At 43.6% G+C, this 6,250-nt stretch overlaps 1 long non-coding RNA gene across 2 annotated transcripts; it reads left to right on the top strand.

Moving 5' to 3' along the window:
• Positions 1-1,108: 1,108 nt before the first annotated feature.
• LOC121803332 lies at positions 1,109-3,432 on the top strand. 2 transcript variants are annotated; one of them, XR_006050963.1, is made up of 6 exons: positions 1,109-1,244; positions 1,618-1,976; positions 2,051-2,113; positions 2,382-2,419; positions 2,673-3,077; positions 3,155-3,432. It is a non-coding gene; the product is annotated as an uncharacterized LOC121803332 (long non-coding RNA). The 2 variants fall into 2 exon arrangements; XR_006050962.1 differs by lacking the exon at positions 1,109-1,244 and having other exon boundaries at positions 1,343-1,976; positions 2,668-3,077.
• The last annotated feature ends 2,818 nt before the right edge of the window (positions 3,433-6,250 follow it).

The raw sequence follows: 6,250 nt of genomic DNA, 5'->3' as shown, positions 1-6,250 counted from the left end.
CACTCTGGATACCCCACTAATTGGAAACACGTTTCCTTTGTATGTTTGTGCATTCCACAATGGGAGCACCAGAGCTTGGATTTTTCCGGTCTGTTGTTTCCCCGGCGATTGGTGGCGGAGCGTGGCATCGGCGGCTGACCTCTGTTCTGTGGCTTTGATGGACGGTACTCTCGAGCTCCAAATCCGAATCCGACCCCCAATGATGTTTCGTTTCCGACGGTGATGGAGGTCGAATCGGATGCCGGCGACATGATCTTGAGTCAAGCTGCCTCCCGTTTCACCCATCCATACGCTACGTCGGCTGAGGGGTAGGGATCCTCTTTGAGGATCTCGCGTCGGATCCAGTCATACTTCTCGTTCAATCCGGTGAGAAATTTGAATTGTCGTAGTTCGGATTTGATGTCTCGGTATTGTGCTATTCCCTTGTCGCAGTAATTAACTGTCTTGTGTGGGCATCGATCGATGTCGATCCATAGCCCGTGGAGTCTGCTCCAGTAGGCTTCCAATGTTGAATCTCCTTGTACAATTCTGCTTGCTTTGTCACGCAGGTCATATATGAGATACGAGTTTGTCGAACTTGCAAAAGTTACGGCGAGAGTATCCCACAGTGCCTTCGCCGTTTGGTGATGTGCGAAATCAGCGATGAGGTTGGTTTCCATGTTATCGATAATCCAGGAGAAGACTATTAGGTCTATCTCCTCCCAATCGGTATATCCGTTCTCCTCCGGCTTTGGTGGAGGCGGAACTCCTGATATATGGCGGTAGACTCATCGGCCGCCTATGGACACTTTCATCAATCGTGACCATAGTGAATAGTTTGAGCCATTCAGTTTGAAGGTTACGGTAACACTTTTACTCGATCTAATTTTCTCGGCAACAGGTTCGATTTCTGGTTTTTCTTCTGCCATTTTTCTGGCTGGGTTGTTCTTCTCGCCGTTTCGGTCGAGAAAGGTATATTTTGGGGCTATGATGATAGTTTTCTGAGCCTAACCTGCTCAGATGCCATGTAGAATTGTATAATGGTTTTATATTTTATTCACAATGATATTGTACATCATATATAGGCTAAGGAGAAGTTATACATGGTAAGATACTCTCAATCAAATCTCCCTAATCAACCGGCTAAATATCTTCTTCAATCTTTTCCTAATCTCATGCAATCTTCTTTACTTTGCAGAATATTCTCTGATTTCCTACAATTTCCATATATTTTTAGCACAATGGGAATCAATAATTTGTTGAAGGTGAGATTGTTCTTTTGCCTGTGTGTGGAACGGAGCTATGATTTTTTCTAGATTAGAAAGTTTATATAGAATCCTGCACCTTTGTTCCTTACCAATGTATGATTCCCCTCTTAAAATTGGATATGAACAGAAGATTAGATTTTTATGGCTCTGAAATTAAAGGTTAATAGGTTAACCTATGCGCAAATTGGGCGTTTTCATGGTTATGATATGATATTTTATCTGTTGAATAAACGTTTATTGCTTCATTTTCTTCCTAAAATTAGGTTATGAGTAAAAAAGGTGTCTTTGCATTATTAGGTTATGAACTGTGTGTTTTGTTATAGAAATGGTTATTGCTTGCAAGGTTGAGTACATGACGGATTCTTGACAGGAAGCTTTCTATTTCTCGAACCCGTATCAACCCTGCACCCCGATTCCTTCTCCCGAATTTCGGCTATGTGATTGGTCAGGCCAGAAATTCGAAATTTAGTGCATCCCTTGTGAAGAGTGTATCTCCCTATGCCGGCATTGGTCTTTCAGTTTCGTGTACGCGACTCAACTCTTGTAGAGCAGTTGGAAAGGACCACAATAGAAGGCATATAAGATCTCATTTGTCGGAGGATGGCAGTGCTGCTGCAGATGTCCGTGTAGATGGTGATAGGAAGGATGATAAGAAGAAGCAGATGGATAGGATTGGTCATGGAAACAAAGGGAGAGTTCCGTGGAACAAGGGAAGGAAACACAGTGAAGGTAACTGTTTTAGGATAGGAATTTGTTTTCATAGATTTTGTGAGGTCTAATCATTTCAATGTGCTATCATGCAGAAACTCGTGAGAGAATTAGTCGTAAAACAAAAGAAGCCTTGAAAGATCCCAAGGTGAAGTCATGTAAGAATCAGTCAATTTCGATTACAGCTGCTTTATGAAACCGAATATGAAACGCTCCTCTTGGTGTGCTTATGGATTTGTTGTTGTATAACTGTTCCGAAAATAAGATAATAGTATGCTGGTTTACTTCTTTCTAGAGTGGCCGTACGTTACTACTTAAAATCAATTTACACTAACTCTTTCATTTTCAATCGATTTCATTTCATAGCTATGTTTGCTTCAAGAATTAGCATATCTTCTTCTCTTTGATGCTCTTGCTTTTCTACAGGTTAGGAAAAAGATGTCTGAAGCTCCTCGGGTTCTCAGGTCATTCTTCACTTCTTCAATTCATTTTTACTTTCAGAAATCGAGCTTTGCTTCGGGTGCATAACCCTTCGGCCTAGAAAATATTGTACTAATCAGAAATTTGGCTAATTTCATCCTCAACTTTCCTAATTGTTCTTCTCTCTCAGTCACAGTTATATTATATTGATTAAACCATTATATGCCTTGACTGTTCGACTATGAAGTCACCATCGGTTGGTTTTTTGAATCTGTTTTCTATCTTAAACCAGTACAGTAAACAGACAAAAGTAAAGATATGTGCGTCTCTCACAAAGCTATGGGGAAGATGTCTAAGATTGAAGAGGTCGAGAGAGAGATTATTGCAATCATGGGGTGAAAGTATAGCATTAGCTGCTAAGAAAGGAGGGGTTGATCAGCAAGAACTGGAATGGGATGGTTACAAAAAATTTAAACAAGATGTAGGCCGACAGAATGCAGAGGAAGCAAAGATGAAAGAGCTTATGCGTGTACGGAAACGGAGAGAAGCAAAGGCGAAAGCAACGCTCAAAAGAGAAGGGAGCGGGAAGAAATCGCTAAAGTTGGACAGGAACCTACTAGAAAGAGGAACAAATGGTCGCAAGAAACGAGAGAAAAACTTGTCGAATTTGAGGAGGCAAAACTGAAGGAGAGGCTAATGAAGGTAAAAAAAAAAGGCAATTGACTTTATCTCGTAACTTAGTATCGATCATGTGTCGGTCATTATTTGTTTGTAAACAGATTCGGAGAAAGAAATCGACAATCTCTCGAGTAAGCAGTCAGCGTCAGCGACAGCGAATGTGGGAGAAATTCGACCTGGACCTTGCGGAGGGGAAGCACTTGCAGAAGGATATTTCGCTTGCTGATCAGATTCGTGTTGCTAAGATGAGGAGCAGAACTGCTGCTTGACAAGCAAGACTTCAAACATCTCTAACTGATGAAGAAGAATTCACTGTTTCCTTGTCCACTTCAATCCATTTATTTGTTGGTTGTTAAACAATACCCTCAAAAAGATAATGTTATACACAAATTCATCCATGATTTTCTCAACTAAATTAATTCTTAAATATAATTAATAGGTTCTCGTTATAGATTTATTAATTGAATTTATAAATAATCAAAGGAAAAAACAGAATTCTGGTAGAGATATTAAATCTAGAGAAATCACGCACCACAAACTAATTCACATCAATAACCAAGCAGCCTTGAAATTAAATACAGATGCCTCTTTGGATGGTAGGTCAGGGCTCCGCCTTTGGAGGTGGGCTCATTCGCAATGATGCAGGAAGTTGGAGGTATGATTTTGTTTTCAATATTGGTGTGTGCTCCATCTTAGTTGCCGAGATTTGGTGCATGTTTCAAGGTCTCCAGCTGGCAAGAGCCTTGGGTATCCACATTTGGTGTGGAGAGTTATAGTCTCATTGGGGTATTTAAGAGCATAAATAACCCCGTCCCAAGTTCCGGCCCCAAGTCCTCTCCACGTCATCATTTCTCTACAGTTGCGGCCCGGTCTGAGAAGCTTCTAACCCTGCAAGCCGCAATTCGGACCGCAACTAATAAATGACATTATTCACAACTCCAACCTATTTTAAACATAAAATAAAAAAAACTCCGGAAATTTATAACACGGAAAATTTAATTTCGCCGAATACTGCAAAATTACAACATATAAATTTTAAAACTGAAAATAAAATACATAAAAACATAACGTCAATGCTGGAAAACATTGGTGCGAGTCCAAATTTCTTCGATTAGATCGGCTTGGAGGCGAATGTGTTGTTCCTCTTGGCGCATCGCAGCTGAACGGGCCATGACATTGCGGATGTCGGGAGGAAGGCCCTGCACGGGCGGTTCGGTGACAACGTAGTCACTCCCGGTGCTGGCGAGCGGATCGTCGCTCCACGATGTGACGTTATTTTGCTCGTCCTCAACGATCATGTTATGCATTATGATACTGCATACATGATGTCGGCGATGTGTGACCGCTGCCAACCACGAGCCGCTCCCTTCACGATAGCCCACCGCGCTTGGAGGACTCTGAATGCACGCTCGACATCTTTCCGAGCCGCCTCTTGCCTTCGGGCAAACAGTGCCCTCCGATCGGTTGTCGGAGCTGTGATAGTCTTCGCTAACACGGGCCATCGAGGGTAGATCCCGTCTGCCAGATAGTACCCCATACTATACCGACGTTGGTTGGCCGTGAACTCTATGTTCGGTGCCCGGCACACAAGTCGTTGAACAATGGAGACTCGTTCAACACATTGAGGTCGTTGTTGGACCCCGCGACACCAAAGTAGGCATGCCAGATTCACAATCGTTGGTCGGCAACGGCCTCCAAGACAATCGTCGGATGTGTCCCCTTGTGCCCGCTAGTGTATTGTCCTCTCCAAGCCGTTGGACAATTCTTCCACTGCCAGTGCATACAGTCGATGCTTCCAAGCATCCCCGGGAAGCCATGGACCCACTCGTGCATGTCGACCAACTTCCTAACGCCGTCGGTCGTTGGCTTTCTCAAGTACGTATCCTTGAATTCTTCGATGACTGCCCGACAGAATCTCGCGAGACAGTCCCGTCCAGTAGGCTCGCTTACATGGAGATACTCATCGAACATATCTGATGTAGTTCCGTAAGCGAGTTGACGAATGGCAGACGTGCATTTCTGCAACGTCGATATACTTTGCCGGCCCACAGCATCGATAGTTTGGCCGAAATACATGTCACGAGATACAACTGCGTTGACAATATGTAGGAACAAAGGCCTCCGCATCCGGAACCGGCGACAGAACATCTGATCACTCCATCGCGGATCTCTTGAGAAATATTCCGTGAAAAGCTGCAACGCAGCTGCTTCACGGTCCCGGTGAATATATATCCGGGAACGTGGTACCCGGGTTTGTTCTTCGTTCCAAGCTTGGAAGAGTTCTACTTCGTTGTTCATTTCTTCTTGGATTGCCGGCAGCGCCTCGCCTAACACCCGGGTCAATTGATCTTCGAATATTCTTTGACGAGGAGGCATTTTTTGGAATTATAAGAAGAGATTTGAAGTTGAATATGAAGTTGAATGTGTATGAAAATGGAGTAGTATTTATAAAAAAAATTTCGAATTTAAAAAAAAAATCGGTTGCGGCCCGGCCCAAGAAGCGTGTAACGCTGGGCCGGGACTCACAGATGCGGCCCGGCTCCCGAATAACGCCGTCCCAGGCCGGGCCGCGGGACGGGAACCAGGCCGCGATCGCGACACGGGGACCGGCCCAGGCCGTGCCGCCTCCTCCTCCAACGCGCGGGACGGGCCGGGACTCGCGAGATGCGGCCCGGCCCCAAGCGTTATTCATGCTCTAAGATATCTATTAATTGTTGTTCTATTATTCAAAGAGTACAAGGTTTGTTATCTGATTTTAATTCAGTGGTTGTTCAACATGTGTATAGAGAAGGTAATTTTGCGGCGAATTTTCTATCACACTTTGCCTACACATTTCAAAGGGGAGTTAATGTCTTGGAGGAGCCCCAGTTGGACTTAATCCTTGACTGCTTCATGATACATTAGGTGTTTCTTACATTCGCGAGACTTCATTGTAACCGAGTATACCCCCGCTTTCTCTACCCAAAAAAAAGAAGAAATTATTGCAAAATTTATAAGTAGATATTAAATCAAACAATAGAGAAGTGGGCAAGGCTCATGAAAACCTTATTTGACTTCAAAAGCCAAGCACTTTTCATAACTACGGCCTATCTCAAGAAACTAAAGTACCACAATAGTTGAGAAACTGAGCTCGTCCCAATATACACGTCTCAGTAGTTTGAAGAGGGAGGGAAATCTCTTCCTGGGATGTTCTGGCC

This window comes from Salvia splendens, chromosome 5, assembly GCF_004379255.2.
Source record: "Salvia splendens isolate huo1 chromosome 5, SspV2, whole genome shotgun sequence".
Classification (NCBI taxonomy): Eukaryota; Viridiplantae; Streptophyta; class Magnoliopsida; order Lamiales; family Lamiaceae; genus Salvia; species Salvia splendens.
The sequence above is the reverse complement of the archived record's forward strand: the minus strand, read 5'-3'. Positions and strand labels throughout refer to the sequence as shown.